At 39.5% G+C, this 18,431-nt stretch overlaps 1 protein-coding gene across 6 annotated transcripts in view; it reads left to right on the forward strand.

Annotated features, from left to right (window-relative positions):
• The first annotated feature begins 16,856 nt into the window (after nucleotides 1-16,856).
• LRRC9 (leucine rich repeat containing 9) overlaps nucleotides 16,857-18,431 on the forward strand; it is a 123,600-nt gene continuing 122,025 nt past the window's right edge. For 3 of the 6 annotated variants that reach the window (XR_013386286.1, XM_077909490.1, XM_077909491.1), the window contains exon 1: nucleotides 16,857-17,395. The gene's annotated coding sequence lies outside the window, so the exon portion shown is untranslated. The remainder of the gene's footprint in view (nucleotides 17,396-18,431) is intronic. The other 3 variants (XM_077909487.1, XM_077909488.1, XM_077909489.1) reach the window with 2 other exon arrangements.

An 18,431-nucleotide genomic window follows, 5' to 3' on the forward strand; every position in this document is an offset into this window, starting at 1 on the left:
AGTTCTATCACAGTCTAGCTGTGAGATCTTAGGTGAGCTACCCTCTATGCCTCAGTTATCTCAATTCAAAATTGGAATGATGGTATGTTCTTCACGGCACTGTTGTGAAGATTGAAAGACATGATAATATAAAGCACTTAACATATAGTCAGTTCTTAATAATAAACACTATTATTATGATATATTTAACACAGTGCCTGACATATAGTCAGCACTCAATAAACAGTTTCAAATGATTCTAAAAGGAATGCTTTTAGTTTCTTTTCAAGACGATTCTGATCCAGTAACAAACATTGGTTTACCTAAAGCCTAACTGACAATGTCAGCATTCCAACTACCATTAGTGGAATGTGATTTTACACAGTGGTAGAAAGTTGGACTTCTAAAAACTAAATCATGTTAGAAATAAGGATGCATTTAACACCACACCTGAGCAGACACATATAAAGCATGAATGCTCTTAAGACTTTAGGTAGCTGCTCTGACATGAACAAAAAAGTGAAATAATTTCAAGCTGAAGAAACACAATAAAAAATCAATGAATGCAGAGCCACAGACAATGATGCTTTTGCTTGGTTAAGAAATGCTAAGAAACAGCAGTATTTGGGACCAGCTGGGCCCACTGCTGGGAGAGGGATTGTGAAAGAGCATTGTGAAGATGGACACATGTTGACTAAGAGTTATTTTGGTCTTGTAAAAATGAACTTCTTCCTATATGTTGTGTTGAACAGGGTAGCACTGAGTTCTTGGATGTCTTTTTCTTCCCACTGGTTTATATGCCTATTTTATAGCAGTGACTAGCATATAGTAGATACTTAATAAATGATGGCTGAATAAATGAGCCAAGTGTGGAGTAGAAGTAGAAGTAGACACATTGGGGATCCTTTAGACTAGCAGGGTCGCCTCCTTTAAAAAACACTGCTTTTCCATCTCAACCCTGAGATATCTCCATCAGGCACCTCCAGATCTTGTGATATCCTGGGTCCTGGCTTTAACCAATATTTTCCTTCTGGAGATGGATGACTGAGATTTCAGCTTTCAATCTCTGCTTGTCTTGGTTTCTCCCTCAGACAAGCCTTCCCTTCTGGTCATTGGTGATTTGTCCTTCCCCAGTTTTGTTTCAGCCTCATTTTACCTCGCAAGGTTCCACCAAGTTAAACCCAAATCATTGGCTCTCCACTCCTTGGCTTTCTGCTCTCTACATCTGTCACCCATAGCCTAGAGGCTTTTGTGAAGCTCTGGTACCTGCAGGCTCTGAAGTTAAACTCTTGGGCCCTGTCAATCATTCCTATGCTGCCCATTGACCCCAAATATGCAGAGAGGAGTACCACCCCCAGCTTAAGGCCACATAGAAATTCACAGCATTCCTAAATAATTTGAGAACTGAAGTCCATCACCTAATTCTTTTGTTTCTCCTATAATCTTTCTCCTTAGCCTTCTAAATACAGTTTAAAGAAACATAAGACTCTTTCCAGCCTCTTGGCATGGATTTAATTTTAGTTAAAATCTTGGACCCACAGACATCATCTTAGGTGACTTAAAGTTTGGACTTTCTCATAAACCACCACTCCAGGAAGATGGAAGATTAAAGAAAAAACCTGCAATGATAATAGTTTCCTGCTCTACTGTTTTGGGTAATCCAGAGCCTAACTGTGGTGGATTTTGAAGAATGCTGAGAGGTGGTCATTGGGTCTGGAAGTGTCAGTGGTAATAGCAGAGCTATAGCTTAGTCTTGGTCTAGATTACTAATTTCATTTAGCTTACTCAGTTTGTATTGAAATAAAGCCACTCTAGTTAATGAGTTTCAGGAAGTTCTCAATAGTCAGTCCATCTGGGCCACCTAAGTGGAAATAGTTGTGATTCTGTCCAGATTACTGTGCCTATTACTAAATGAAGCTGATTCAAGGCCCCTTTAAATACCAGCTTAGGTATCTTCATTATGCTCCAACTTGGTGGCCTCCATAGAGGTTGCCTTGAAGTGATGCCCTTAAGCGGATTTGACTCCAACCTTTCTCTTCTTTGAGCTTGGACAGGTGAGGCAGTATGCCATTTAAAAGCCTCCAGTAGAGAAAGAGAGTGAGAAAAAACAGCTCTGGTGTAAGTGAGGTCCCTATCAAAGGATGAATCTCATCATGGACAACCCCAGCACCTCCATCTATCCAGCTACATCCTCCAAATGTTCTACCAACCTAAATAGTTTCAGGAACTATAACTTTGCCTGATAACTAAAGACCACATCCATTTTTATACAGTGTTGTCTCCAGTGTTACTATATTACAAATATACCATGGAGCTCCTTGCCCATTGTATTCTATGTGGATAATGTCCTGAGAAGCCAAATACTGCAGCAGCCTTTTTTGTTGCCCCACTGAAATTGAGACCATTGGTGGCCAACTTGAGAAACCAGCTACTCATGATGACTATTCAGTTTTACTAAAAGACTCTATCCTTTAGTGTAATACAAATCCCACTTTTTTCCATATAGGTCTCAGAATTTGTGGTCCACCTTAGACCCCGCACTTTGCTCCCATAGAGAGGTCTATGGTTTTCCTGGATTCTGTCCAGAAACCAGCAGCCAAGCAAAACCTTCCTGAGATATGCTGGAAGTGTCAAAACTTCCAGAATATTTGTAGTATCATGGAAGCTACCATCTTGGTGCTAGGAGCCCCAGTTCTTATGGGCCATGTTCATCTCTCCCAGAATGCAGATGCAGGTACTCCAAGATTTCCTTCTAACCAGTCTGTGAAGATGCTCCAAATAAGGAACAACATCTTTTGATGCATGTTGGATTGGAGTGCAATTATATTTCAGATAATTGTCTCACAATTCCAGGGACCTGGCCCCCTCTCTCTTATGACCTTGAATTGCTGCTAGCAATATTGACTCTTTACCGAGCTGAATCAATCAAAATGGTACTGTAAAGGCCAATTCTCTAGATTCATATCCCTCAAAACATTCAATGATAAACACAGATTAGGCAGGCCATAGAGCCCCAACAGTCTCTGGTAAATTTGGGTTTTGTGGAATACTATGGCATAGATATATATCCACATAGCTATATTTCTCTCTCCTGACTTTCAAGCTTATCAAACTTCTTAAGGAAAATAAGCCAAGCATCATAAAGAACACAAAAGGATTTGAAAATCACAAAGATGATCTGCCCTGCATCTAATCTAGTACACCCAGACTATCAGGGCCTTTCCTCCCCCAAGCACATGTTCTGAACACACTATGGAGAAATATTTCCCAAAGTATATTCTAGAGCCTAACTACATCAGAATCACGATATTCTTGCTTAACATGCTTGATCATAGGCCCTACTGAGTAGACCTACTGAGTCAGATTCACTGGAAACAGGCTCAGAAATATGCAATTTAAATAAACCCCTCAAGTTATTCTTATATCCACTAAAATCTGAAAACTATAGCTGTAGCAGTATCCTTCTTAACTCAGCCTTGACTCATCATTTTCACAAATCTATTCTGCAAATTTACCATTCCCCATCTCCTGCCATACCCAGCCACCCAGTCAAACTTATATAATATGGGAGAGGAAGTTCTTGACCACTAAAGTAGCACAAAGCCTGAAAGAATTATTTAGAAAATGACTGTATTTCCAATAATGACAAAAACAGGCTGCTGCAACCAAGAACATCATTTAAGTGTCTAAAGATTAAGCCAAAGTTTCATTCCTTGGTTCTCAGTCCTTCCTGGCCTGCCAAGGTCACGGCAGGCCAGGCTAAGCAGGGACTGGAACAGGTAACCATGGCCAAGTTGTAGTCAAGGAGGTCAAAACGTGTTTTATCTAGGAACCCAGAAATACTGGTGGAGCTGAGAGCATTAAATATACTAGCAAGTAGCTGGAAGAAGTGTGGATGGATATTTAAAGCAAGGTATAATGCTAGAAGAGCTAAGACAGAGGGGGCGAGGAGATAGTGAGGACATTTATGGCAGGAAGACATCACTGACAATACCTAGCAGTATTCAAGAAACAGAGTAATCCAGTAAAGGCTATATGACCAGACATATCAAGTCAATGTAAGACATTGGTCTTGCAGAACAATTTATATCATAGGACATGGTCAAAGCAGAACAATTTATAGTATAGGAGTCCTGTATTATAGCTTTTAACCCAGTCAGCTCTAATTTCTTACAAAGTGAGAAAGGTTTCTAGTAGCTAAGTATATGCCATGATTTATAAGCTGACTTCTGTTCAAGGTACCCACTATATTAAACCAGGCTAGAAGCCAAATCCAAACTTATGCAGAAGAAAGAATTTATATAAGAATTTATAAGTTCATGTCACCGAAAGGTCCCTGGGTAGTGTTGCTTCAGGCTCAGCTGGATCGAGATGATCATTAGGGATCAGGATTTATCTTTATGTCTCAGACAAAAATACTCCCTGTAGTGGTTGAAATGACCTTGGCAGATCCTGACATCCATCCCACTAACTTTGGTTAGCCAGAAGCCATAGAAATATCTTTACTGATAGCTCTGAGAAGAATGTCTCAGGGAGGACTTCCATCACCCTCACTTATGATATGTGTGTACATTGCTTTAGAGTGGGGGTTGGTTGTACTACGGGACAGGGTGACCAACATGGCCCAGTTTACCTGGAATTTTCCAGGTTTCTTGTTTGTTTGTTTGTTTGTTTGTTTGTTTGTTTTTTCTAGAGGGAGACAGAGAATCTTAAGCAGACTCCATGCCCAGCACTTAAGAGCCATGTTGGGCTTGATCTCACAACCCTGAGATCATGACCTGAACCAAAATCAAGAGTCAGACACTTAATCAACTGAACCCCCCTAATGCCCCTGGAATTCTTCCATTTTTGAGGCTGAAAATCTGTGTCCTGGGGAATCCTCTCAGTTCTAGGCAAACTGGGAAAACTGGTCACCTTACTTTCTCTAGGTGGCATGAGTTCCCCATGGGAACAAGCATTTTGTTATAGATGAAGAAGAAAGAGGTGCTGATGCAGGGAGAGTATTTATTTTATCCAGGCTGGGTCTGTCTGATGTCTGGGTAGAAGCCACATGGTAAAAGCTTCTCCCCTTCTCTATGGCCAAAATGGGGCAGGTTGTCTTTTAGATCAGGCTGGGCCTGTATGACTGGCCCCAAGCCACCACCTCAAAGGATTTCATCCGTCACTAATCTCAACCAGGCCTTGAAATTTCTCTCTCAAGATTCTTTGCTCTCTCTCCAGGTCCTTAATTGTTCCTATTCCTGGCCTTGATCTGACTCTCCTCTCTGGTGATGTGGCAGCTTGTTCTTTGGCTTTCATTCTTGGGTTCACACTGGCTTCTACGTCTCTATACCTCATGGTAACTCTGATCTGAGCACTCCTCCAATGCCACTGCTGCATCTTGCTGGAATTGGCCTGATGTGCTTTCAGTAGGGTCTATGCAGCCTATCTGCCTGCTAAGGTTTGCCAAAGCCTTCCTACTTATGCAGTTCACCACTGCCCTCACCTGTTTCCAGGTGGAATTCAGCATGGCTATCCATCAAAATCCATGCAAAAGGATGGATTGCAAAAGATGAGGTAGAGGCCTTCATCTTTATAGTCACAGCTATTAGCTCTCTAACACCATCTTGCACACACACACACACACAGACCCTCTAGTCCGGACAGTTTTGCGTTGCAGGCACTTTTATGACCATTTCACAAATGGAAACACTGACGTTTAGAGGAGTGACATAACTTGCCCACATTCAAAAGCCAGGCAATTCAGAAGTTAGAATTCAAAACCTTGAGCTATTTCTACTGCACCCTGCTGACTCTGTTAGGCAACATGATGGTAGTAACTACTTAAAATAGTAAGATCACAAATGACAACTTGTGAAGACATTTTTTAAAATTCTGCTCAATGTGGATATATATCCTTATGTCAATAGTGTCATACACTCAATAATGTCAAGTACATATGTGGATTTTTTCAGAATTTTATTTTATTTTTTTAAAGGTTTTATTTATTTATTTATTCATGAGAGACACACACACACACAGAGGCAGAAACACAGGCAGAGGGAGAAGCAGACTCCCTGCAGGGAGCCTGATACCAGACGGCATCCCAGGACCCTGGGACCAGGACCTGAGTCGAAGGTAGACCCTCAACCAATGAGCTACCCAGGTGGCCCGAATTTTTCAGAATTTTAAAACTGATCTTGACCTCTACAAGCTAAATGGTGAGGAAATTATTTTAAAATGGATTTAAGGGCAGCCCCCGTGGCGCAGCGGTTTAGCGCCGCCTGCAGCCCAGGGCGTGATCCTGGAGACCCTGAATCGAGTCCCACGTCAGGCTCTCTGTATGATGCCTGCTTCTCCCTCTGCCTGTGTCTCTGCCTCTCTCTCTCTCTGTCTCTATGAATAAATAAATAAAATCTTTTTTAAAAAAAGATTTAAAATGGATTTAAAACTTATGTCCCAATGACTAATGGGGTAGCTTTTAGGCCTAGAATTCTAAAATCCTTTACTCTCAATTATGAATATTAAACCTTTTATTCTTCATGGACCAAATGTTATTCAAGACCAGTGGTTCTCAACATGTGGTGGATGACTCTCATGGTCTGTGAGGTCAAAACCGATTTCATAACAATACTAGGATGTAATTTGCTTTTCACTCTCATTCTCTCATGAATGTATGAAGATACATGAGCTGAGATTTTACAACAGACTGACTAAAAAAGCATATGTAAGAATTTTAAGTCAGGGGCACTTGGGTGGCTCAGTGGTTGAACATTTGCCTTCAGCTCAGGTTGTGGTCCCCGGGTCCTGGGATGAACTCTCGCATCAGGTTCCTCGCAAGGAGCCTGCTTCTCCCTCTGCCTATGTCTTTGCCTCTTTCTGTGTGTCTCTCATGAGTAAATAAATAAAATCTTTAAAAAAAAAATCTTAAGTCAGACACTTAAGTCAGATATATTTCCTAAAGTCAGACACTAAGGAACTTTTAAAACATGTAAAACAATTCTGTGTTTCCCACTAAAGTTTTTCTTTCACAAAGTATAATTATTTATATAAACATGCTACTTGTTAACATGTAATCATTTATTCTTTTTTAAATAAACACGTTTAAACTTCTGAGATTTGGTTTCTAATATGGTAAATATCAGTTGGTATAACTCACACAGACAAAGTTATTTGGGGTCCTCAGTAATTTTTAAGACTATAAAGGAGACCAAAAAGCCTGAGAATACTTGTTCCAATCAAGAAATTTTTGTAATGAAATTCTAAATTTAAAGTTCTCTCTGGTAAATATGCTTTGATAGTCTAGAAAGCTGGGAAAGATAAGGATATTCTACAAATTAAGACAGTGTGTCATTATTACAGAAAAAATACAACACAATAAACTTATAATTCAAAGTACCTGTCAGTCACTTATCACAGCTGTTCATCAGTGTCTAGCGTGGCTTTCATTTGAATCCCTGTATTTATGCTCAAATAACACTGCTAATGCTTAGGAACTCATTTAAATTGAACGTAGAAATAAAACTAAAGGGAAGAAAATTAGTGACAAAAAATCTAAGAATATTTTGAAAAGTCTTGAAGAAATGACCTTCCCTTTAGATGGAATATCCAATTGGAAAATTCTAAAGAATTGAGCCACCTAAGTGCCTCCCTTTGGAATTTTTGAGACATGAATTCCATCTTACATCACCCAAATCTCACTTTATGACAACAGTTTTTTTGTCACCAACACATTTTTTTATTCAAATCAGTTTAGCTCATTTAAAATTGCCTGAAAGGGCAGCCCCGGTGGCTCAGCGGTTTAGCGCCGCCTGCAGCCCAGGGTGTGATCCTGGAGGCCCGGAATCAAGTCCCACGTCCGGCTCCTTGCATGGAGCCTGCTTCTCCCTCTGCCTGTGTCTCTGCCTATCTCTCTCTCTCTCTGTGTTTCTCATGAATAAATAAATAAATCTTTTAAAAAAATAAAATAAAATAAAATTGCCTGAAAAATGATGCTATTATTTGAAAAGAAATAATATAAATATATTTAGTGGAAGTTATTCAATTAACCAACAAATATAAAATTTAACTCACAATATTTATAAAACAATGTCATGGCTAGATTTGAAGACTTAATTATATTCATGATTCAAGAACTGAAAGAAAAAAAAAGATTAGTGTTGCTATTTCATTCCAGGGAAGGGGAAGTCACTTACAGAATAAAGAAAAATTCTTCTGACAAATAAATAAAAAAAGAACTGAGGCATTCAAAACAATGATTTCAGATGAATTATAATCGTTTCAATGGAACAAGAACTAAAGATGGTAAGTGAAGAATTAGATACAAAGGGCATCCAAGGGAAGGAGAAACATCTACAATCAAAAAACACAAAGATCTCATCTGCAAGCATTTTATTTATACTCTCATCTCTATTCTCTGATCTACACCTTTAGAAAGGACTTCAATCTTTCCTAGTTTCTTTTTTTTTTTTTTAATTGTGACAAAATATGCTTATCATGTTTTTTTTTTAATTTATTTTTTATTGGTGTTCAATTTACTAACATACAGAATAACACCCAGTGCCCGTCACCCATTCACTCCCACCCCCCGCCCTCCTCCCCTTCTACCACCCCTAGTTCGTTTCCCAGAGTTAGCAGTCTTTACGTTCTGTCTCCCTTTCTGATATTTCCCACTCATTTCTTCTCCCTTCCCTCATATTCCCTTTCACTATTATTTATATTCCCCAAATGAATGAGAACATATAATGTTTGTCCTTCTCCGACTGACTTACTTCACTCAGCATAATACCCTCCAGTTCCATCCACGTTGAAGCAAATGGTGGGTATTTGTCATTTCTAATAGCTGAGTAATATTCCATTGTATACATAAACCACATCTTCTTTATCCATTCATCTTTTGTTGGACACCGAGGCTCCTTCCACAGTTTGGCTATCGTGGCCATTGCCTGCCCCGAGCTGAGCAGATCAGCGGCCCCGCCCCGGAGCCTCCAGGCCCTGCAGACGGAGTTCCTGCCGGAGCTGAATCCAGGTTTCCAGAGCTGCCCCGCCACTGGGGCTGTTCCTCCTGCCGCCTCACGGGGTAAACAACCCCCCTGAGCCCTGCACCAGGCAGGGGCACAGCAGCTCCCCCAACTGCTAACACCTGAAAATCAGCACAACAGGCCCCTCCCCCAGAACACCAGCTAGACTGACAACTTCCAGGAGAAGCCAAGGGACTTAAAGTACACAGAATCAGAAGATACTCCCCTGTGGTTCTTTTTTGTTTGTTTGTTTTGTTTTTTTTTTTGCTTTGTTTTGTTTTTTTTTGTTTTGTTTTGTTTTGCTTTTTGATTTGTTTCCTTCCCCCACCCCCACCCTTTTTTTTTCTCCTTTCTTTTTCTCTTTTTCTTCTTTTTTTTTCTTTCGTTTTTTTTTTCTCTTCCCTTTTTTTTCTTTCTCTTTTCTTTCCTTCTTTCTCTCCTCTCTTTTTCTCTTTTTCCCAATACAACTTGCTTTTGGCCACTCTGCACTGAGCAAAATGACTAGAAGGAAAACCTCACCTCAAAAGAAAGAATCAGAAACAGTCCTCTCTCCCACAGAGTTACAAAATCTTTCCTAGTTTCTTTTCCCTTTGAACACAGTCGAGAGGCTGCTGACATCATTCTAAATGAGAATCGCAACCATAATTATACTTATTAAAAAGAATTTGATGTGGGAAGGGCAAGTGCATTCTTTAAATTAATCATTTTTACTCAAGTATCTTTTTAACTCAACCATCTTTAGTTAGTTAAAGGATATTGGCAGTATTTCAGCCAATATTTCTTGATGTGACTGCAATGAGGAAGAATGCTCCGTCATTTCACAACGCATACACGCCCACTAACAGCTATGTGGCAAGTGCACTTCTGAGACCTGAAGATGGAGACTGAGAGGGACCCCATTCCCTGAGAGTTGCCTTGTCTAGTAGAGAATGTAGCAGTGAGACTCAAATGCACATAGTGAATCTCTCCCATCTATTTGGCTGGATGACATTTATTTCCCTTCATTGGTTCCTCTTTCCTTTCTCAAACAAACCCAAGCTATCTATTAATTTAAGCATTCACTTACTAAATTAAATAAAAATTAATTCATTTTAAGAATTTTGCTGTATCTGTTTGGATTACCAAAGTTCACTGTAATAAAACCTGAGCTGGAAACTCATTTACTTATCACCAGGCTTTGAGTCTCCACATAATTTATTTTTAATTTTCAGCTTTTTAAAAAAATATTTTATTTATTTATTCGAGAAAGAGAGAGAGGCAGAGACACAGGCAGAGGCAGAAACAGGCTCCATGCAAGGAACCTGACGCGGGACTCGATCCTGAAACTCCGGGATCACACCCTGGGCCAAAGGCGGCACCAAACTGCTGAGCCACCCAGGCTGCCCAAATCTCCACATAATTTAAATAATTTTCTGGGAACAGTGATGCTTTGTGTGGGATCAGAAATCAAGAATATTGATTGACGGAGGGAGAATAAGAGAATTTTGATTTCAACTTTTAAGATATATCTTGAGAAAGTAGGCAAACCATCTTTGAATAAAAGCAGGAAGAGTATGGATTTGAGTGTTTTATACTCTCAGTAATCCTGATCGTTAGGTATTTATCCTAGATTTCAGAGCTTTAAAGGAGCAGTGCATTTAATTAAAAATACCAAATATGGATTTATTTAAATACTAACGTTGTGTGTGGGAAACACAAAAGTAATAAAATATAGGCCCTTGACCTCTGGTTATTTATATTTAGGTAGAAAAAAAAGATATCTAACAAAATGGCTAAATGGTAACAAAGCCACCTGCCAAAAGGAGCAAAATGGACCTATCCCCCATTTAGCCCATTTTTTCTCCAGAAAATAGCTCCCTTTTCAGATAACTCATATGTTATACACGTTACAACTGAAATTTAATAACTAAGAAATTAAACATCTGCACATATGAACACAAAACTGGGTCATGTCAGATGATCTGGCTATAAGCCAAGACTGAGGAGACCTTTCTACTATGGCAGAAACCTCTCTGAATGTTACCCAAGCATAGTTCTCTGTGCCCCTAGAGTACTAAGGAATCTGTTGGAATCTCTACCTTTTGGATGTTAAGTATCAGCAGATTTGCCAGTAAACTGAGAAATCTGTGGATTAATTCTACTAGAGAAGGCATAACCCTAAAGAGGCCTTGTTTCACTTCCAGCGACAGGTATATTTAAGACAATCTCTTTGAAAACCTATTGAATTTTCAAAGACCCTCTTGAAATAAAGATTACTGATTTCTCCTCCTTAGCCATTCCCTTTTCTTCTGTAGTAGCAAAACCTCCAATTTTAAGCTGGACAACAGACTGCTTTAAATTAACATTAAATTTTCCAATCTCTCTTGCACCCTGTGCAACCTGTGAACCTGTGGCTAAGTTCTGGTTGATGGTACATGATTATTATATAAAACATCCCCCCCCCATTCTTTTTCCTCCTATCTACTGACTGGCAGGCAGATGTGATGACTGGAGAAGAAGCAAGCATCTTAGACCATGAGGCGACCTTCTAATAAAGGCTATACCCAGCAGAGAAGACAAAAAAGCCAGATCCTGACACCTTTCTAACCCCAGACCACTAGGTCTCAACTTTGTATAAGAAAGAAATAAAATTCTATCTTTTTAAAGCTATGATTATTTTGTGTTTTCTGTCAATGCAACAAATCTAGGCCTAACGTTCACCTAAATTCTGAATAAAAAAAATTAAAGGCTATCATTTAGAACTATACAATTGAACATGGTAGTCATGATTCACAGGTATCTATTAGCACTTAAAATGTGGCTGGTCTGAATTCAGATGTGCTGTTAAGACAAAATATACTCTGATTTTTGAAAATTTCATATGAAAGAAAGAATGGAAGATAAGTTATTAATGACTTTTTATATAGAGTACATGTTGAAATGAAAATACTTTGATATGTTAGGTTAAAAATATTAAAATTGATTTCACCTGCACAGGAAAGGAAGCCATCAACAAAATAAGTCAATGTATTGAATGGGAGAAAATATTTGCAAACCATATATCTGATAAATGGTTGATGTACAAAATATACAAAGAATTCATAAAACTCAAGAGAGAGAGAGAGAAACCCCCCCAAAAAAACTGATTAAAAAGCTGGCAGAGGATTTGAATAGATGTTTTTCCAAAGAAGATATACAGATGGCTAATAAACACATGAAAAGATGCTCAACATTACTAATCATCACAAAAATGCAAATCAAAACCACGAGATGTATCACCTCACACCTGTCAGAAAGACTTATCAAAAAGATGAGAAATAACAAGTTTTGGTGAGGATGTGGAGTAAAAGGAACCCTCATGCACTGTTGGTAGAAATGTAAATTGGTGCAACCACTGTGGAAAAGAGCATGGAGGTTCATAAAAAATATTAAAAATAAAACTACCAAATCATCCACCAATTCCACTTCTGGGTATTTATTCAAAGAAAATGAAAACAGTAACTTGAAGCATTATTTACAGTAGCCAAGGTATAGGAACACTCTAAGTGCCCATTGACAGATGAAAGAATAAAGGCACCTAGTACATATGCATACATTGAAACAAAAAAAGAATGAAATCTCAACATTTGTGACAATATGGAAGAACTTTGAGGGCACTATGCTAAGTGAAATAAGTCAGAAAGAGGAAGACAAATGCTATATGATCTCACCTATATGCAGAATACAAAAATTAAACAAAACAAGCAAACAATCAACTTTATGAATATAGGGAACAGATTTGAGGTTGCCAGAGGTAGGGGTGGGGATTGGGCAAAATAAAGGGAGTCAAAGGTACAAATTTTTAGTTATAAAATTAAAAAATCGTGAGGATGCAATATACAGCATCATAATTATAGTTAATAATACTGCAGTGTATATTTGAAAATGGCTAAGAGTAAATCTTAAAATTTCTTCCTACAAGAAAAAATTCTGTAACTATATACGATAATGAGTATTAACTAGATTTATTATGATCATTTTGTAATATATACAAGCATCAAATTTGTACACCTGAAACTAATATAATGTTGTATGTCAATTATACTTCAATTTTTTTAATTATACCTCAATTTAAACAAAAAGCCTTTTCTGATGCTAAATTGATTTTAAAAATATCATAAAAATTAATTTTGCCTGTTTCTTTTTGCTTTTTTAATGTGGCTAAGAGAACATTTAAAATGACATATATGGGCCACATTTTATTTCTATTGAACAGAACTGATGGGAACACGGACTTTTTATTATTTTTTTTTTGAACACGGACTTTTAAATATGAGGATAAGTATCTTTTCTGAAGATCAAAAAAGACAAAGATGACAGAGTCCATAGCATTTCAGATCTAGGTCAGGCACGGGGTACAGGTCCTACCAATAGGGGCTTTTTAAATAAAAACAGAAGACTGCTAATATAGCTTTCAAAGAAAGAATATCTAGGATGATTTTAAATGTGATTCCATATTAAGACAAAGGTGAATTAAATGCTTAAAGTCTCCTAAGCACAATAATTTAAAAACTCTGATAAGATGAATTAAATGCTTAAAGTCTTCTAAGCACAATAATTTAAAAACTGATAACTTCCATTCAAAACCTGCTTAGGTAAAATTCTTCTATTTTTATAAATACATATAAACAAATGAAAATACATTTAAGACATTCACATTGTATATGTATCAGCTTTTCTTGTATGTTTTCAAGGGCATGTATGCATTTCTTATTTTTGATGCCCTGGATATAACTTAAGAGGGTCATTTGAAGTTCCTAATTACAGTTTAATGTCCTGCTTGGTGGAGTTCATCTTGTGTTTGCACAATTAAAATTCTGCTTCTACTTAGGTGTGGGATTTGCGGGTTGGCTCATGCAATGATCATTCTGGGCAGAGCTGGCAAGATGGTGCTGGCCACAAATAGCAATTGTCCTAGAGTTCCCTGTATTTGATAACAGTGCTGGATCTCTTTCCCAAGACCACTGGTCAAGTACACAGATGTGGACATTAGCCATGGTTTATAAAGCAAATCAAGTGTTTCTCTGTAGACTGGCTCTAAATTCTACAGATACTATCTTCTTTGTGTACATGTGGCTAGGAGGTAGATCTACAGTAACAGTAAAGCAATCTTTTCACTTTCCTAAAATGGAAAGAGAGTTCTTTATTCTGACTTAACAGAATATCCTTTTTTCAGCGTCAATATGCGTTTTAAGTTTCAAACATTTGGATTATACAAAAATACACTTAACCCAAACTATAGAACCAGGCTTTAGAAGGCGAATAAATAATACCCCTTTCTTTCCCTCCTAAGCTTCAAATCAACTGGGAAATGGTCATGAGACATATAGAGCTTAAAATACCAGCTTTAATCCTGGAAATGCCATTGGCAAAATGGCTGTATATCTGTAGAGAAAAGTGCTAATATTCCCTCTTTCCACTGGATCTTGCAACAGTTCACCTGAGGGAAAGTTTGGTTCAATGAAGATTCACTTAGGCAAAATTGGCTCCTACTAGTCTGGGGCACAGAGAGATGAAAACAGGAGCAAATCCCCAGTATTTTTAATGCTATAGATTAGCTTCACCAATGATGTTTGTGTATGTGTGTGTGTGTGTGGGGGGGGGGGGTGTCTTACATTTGATTTGTTAACTTCTCAAGTATTTTATTGTAAAATACTATAGCTGGAAAAAATGTGGATAAATCTCTACAGAATCAAAGCAGCACTTGTTTGGAATATGTAAGGTAGTACTCAACTATAGGTTGTGATGTATAAATTGTGAGGTCATCTTTTCTATCCATTCATCCATCAATAGACACTTGGGTTGCTTCCATTTCTTGGCTCTTGTAAATTATGCTGCAATAAACACTGGGGTGCATATATCTTTTTGAATTAGTGTTTTGTTTCCTCTGCATAAATACTCAGTAGTTGAATTACTGGATCATATGGTATTCCTATTTTTAATTTTTTGAGGATCCTCCATAGAGTTTGTCACAGTGGCTGCACCAACTTACATTCCCACCAACTGTGCATAAGAGTTCCCTTTTCTCCATATATATTCTCACTCACACTTGTCATTTCTTTTCTTTCTGGCTGCGGTGAGGTGGTATCTCATTGTGGTTTTGATTTGCATTTCCCCAGTAATTCATTCTTGGGTATTTACCCAAAGAAATAAAACACTAACTCAAAAAAGATACATGCACCTCTATATTTATTGGAAAAGCTCAAGGATGGGCCAGTCAGCAATTGAATCAGAATTCTTGTGTAGCTGCAGGCTAATAACCATTAGTGATTTGCCAAACTAAAGCCTTTGTCCTGAATAATTCTTAAAGAATTGCCTGTTGTTAACATACTCTAGATGGTATCTGGAACAAAAGGTGATTACAGTTAAAAGCCATCGGAAGAATACAAAACCTAGAAATAGGTCTTTTTTTTTAGAAATAGGTCTTAAAATTACTTGTTTATATAAAGAAAACTGTGTGCTAGTTCTCTCCTTAGTCTTTTACTGGTTAGGAGAGTCATAACAGATTGTTAACAATATACTTTAATCATCTCTTTACTGTATCCAAAAGAGCTCCATCCCCCTAAATGATGTATAAAATCCTCATTGATTTCTAACCTAAATTCTTAATCTACAAATTTACATTTCTAAACCATCTTTATCTAGTCTTTGTACCCTAAGATGAATATTTGCTAAGACAGGTCATCTTGTTCAACTAGAGAGACAGAGAGAGAGAGAGAGAGAGAGAGGCAGAGACACAGGCAGAGGGAGAAGCAGGCTCCATGCGGGGACCCCCATGTGGGACCCGATTCCCGGTCTCTAGGATCAGGCCCTGAGGCAAAGTCAGACACTCAACCGCTGTGCCACCGAGGCGTCCCCAACTAGATTTTCAAATAATATTAAGAATGCAAATACGAATCAGACTTCACCCGTATTTGTTTTAAGCCCCTAAGTCACAAATATTTTAATTAATTTATTAACTAATCGATGACAGATGGACAATAAATTCCTGTAAAATAAAAAATGTAGAGGGAAAATTAATTTACTTTTTTATACGTTTATGCGTTTACAGTCAACATGATAGAAAAAAATAATTGAATCATAACAAATATGCTGTTACTAGATAAATAGAATTTTTTTTTAAACAGGCTCCCCACCAAACTTATACCCCGAGATCAAGAGTGGGATGCTCTACCCCCTGAGCCACACAAGCCCCCTGGAAATATATTTTAAATCTGCACTTCTATTTTTCTTGAGGAAAACAGTTTAAAACTATAGTCTATTGAGTGAGGCGGACATCTGGTGACGGAAAAAGGGTAGTACAGGCACTATTTCGCTTGAATTGGACGTCATAAATATTCTACGCAAAAGAACTGAACCACAAACAAAAAACAAAACAAAACAAAACCAGGAACGCTGTCCAACAACATAATAGAAGTCACAGATGTAATTCAAAAATCTCTAATCGTTGCTTTTAAAAAGTAAAATTTTAATACCGCATTTTTATTTAACCCGATATATTAAAAAATATTATGACTTCAACAAACACGATTTTTCCTCCCCCCTCACATCAAACCTTCAAGATACAGCGCGTAGTTTAGGGTACGTCTCAATTTGGACTAGGTCGGGAAGGTGAAGAGCACAAGAGCCACGCGTGCCTGTGGTTAGTGGCTCCCACATGGGGCAGGCAGGTCTAGGAAATGAAAGGACAGCTACAGTTACTTTGACTTTGCTTTTTTTTTTTTTTTTTTTCAGTAACTTTGGAGCCGGCCCAGGACGGCTGAGAAGTCCCTCGGAGGGCCCACCTCGGCCGCGCCGTGCTTCCCCCCGGCCCGTCGGCTGCTTTCCCGGTCGGGCCTGGCTGCTCGCCTTATGACGTCACAGCGCCGGGGCTCTGAGGTTCCAGTCCAGCCGGGCTCCGGGCTTCCAGGCCCCGAGGGCCACAGGCTTTCGATGAAAGAGAGCCGGGGCTGGAGGCGGCCTCGCGACTAGGTCCCTGCCACTATGCCCACAACTCGGTGCTTCCGGACCGCTGCCCTGACCCAGCGCAGACAGACGGAAAGATGCGCTCCGGCTCAGACACACGCGCGGACCCGCCGCTCCCCACCGTTTCCCAGCAGCACCAGCGGGGGCTTCCGGGTGGACCCCTTCCTCTGCTGATTGGCTGGAGGGTGCCGCCACGTGACCCAGAAACGGCCTCGGCCGCCGCTTTCCCCGCCTCTGTGGTCCCCCTCCCCACTCCAAGGTCGCGCGAGGCGGAGGGCAGGTTTCCTAGGCAACCGGAGCTGGGAGTGTATACACACCAGGCCCCGGGTTAGAGAAGGTGTCGCGCCTGCTGTTGCAAGACAGGGATTGAGAGGTCAGAGCGGACTCTGGTTTGTGTCGGATTGCCTTGGAATCCATCATCTTTCTGGGATAAGGTGAGTGTGTGTCACCTTGTCGCCTCCGGGCCTACCTCACCTGTGGGCGGGCCCGGGAGTCTTTGTTCTCCTCTCCTCACTCTCTGCCTGCCCGCCCCCCTACCCCCCGGGTGGAAGACGGGAGAGAAGCAACGTCGAAGTCAAAGGAGCCCAGTAATGGCGCAATGGAGATGACAGTAATAATGAGACAGTGACGTGTCTTTATTGGAGGCCTTCAGGGTGTCCAGAGCAAAGGTTAAGAGGAAGAGGAAAGGGAAGGTGTCACCTGTGCAGCCTTTACTGTACACGTTAAGGTATAGAACGGAGAAAACCAACTGCTCCTTGGCCAAAGTTGACACTGTTCACCTACAACCCAAAGGGCGTCTGTTGGGCCCATTAGTGCCAACACATGGATTCTCATCTCTTTCTACCCAAGGAAGCAGACAGTTTGATCATACAGGGCTTCTAGTTTGTAGAAAAGAAATTTGATTTTCTCAGGATAATACCCCACCCAGCTCTCATGGCAGACAGAAACGTAGTGCTTTATATTCTATTATAATTATACTCTGGTCATGTACAGCAAATATTTATATATTATTATATTATATTCCAAATTATCCCACAATAGGACTCTGTAGCATGGCAAGTAATTCAAACTATTCAACAAATTTTATGGAACACCAGGCAAGTGCCAGGCCTGTGATAGTTTTATTGTCCCTGCCTTTAGCAAACCTGTAATCTGGTAGAGAGGAAAGACCTGCAAGCATCACAATACAGTGGGACAGATACTATATATAGAACATATGCGGGGATCCCTGGGTGGCTCAGTGGTTTAGCGCCTGCCTTCGGCCCAGGGCGTGATCCTGGAGTCCCGGGATCGAGTCCCACATCGGGCTCCCTTCATGGAGCCTGCTTCTCCCTCTGCCTCTCTCTCTCTCTCTCTCTCTCTCTGCCTCTCATGAATAAATAAATAAAATCTTAAAAAAAAAAGAACATATGCATGCCTTAACTGGAATCACAAGGACGAGAATGATTGTAATACTACCAGAGAGAACTA

The sequence above is a fragment of the Canis aureus genome, chromosome 9, assembly GCF_053574225.1.
Source record: "Canis aureus isolate CA01 chromosome 9, VMU_Caureus_v.1.0, whole genome shotgun sequence".
Lineage (NCBI taxonomy): Eukaryota > Metazoa > Chordata > Mammalia > Carnivora > Canidae > Canis > Canis aureus.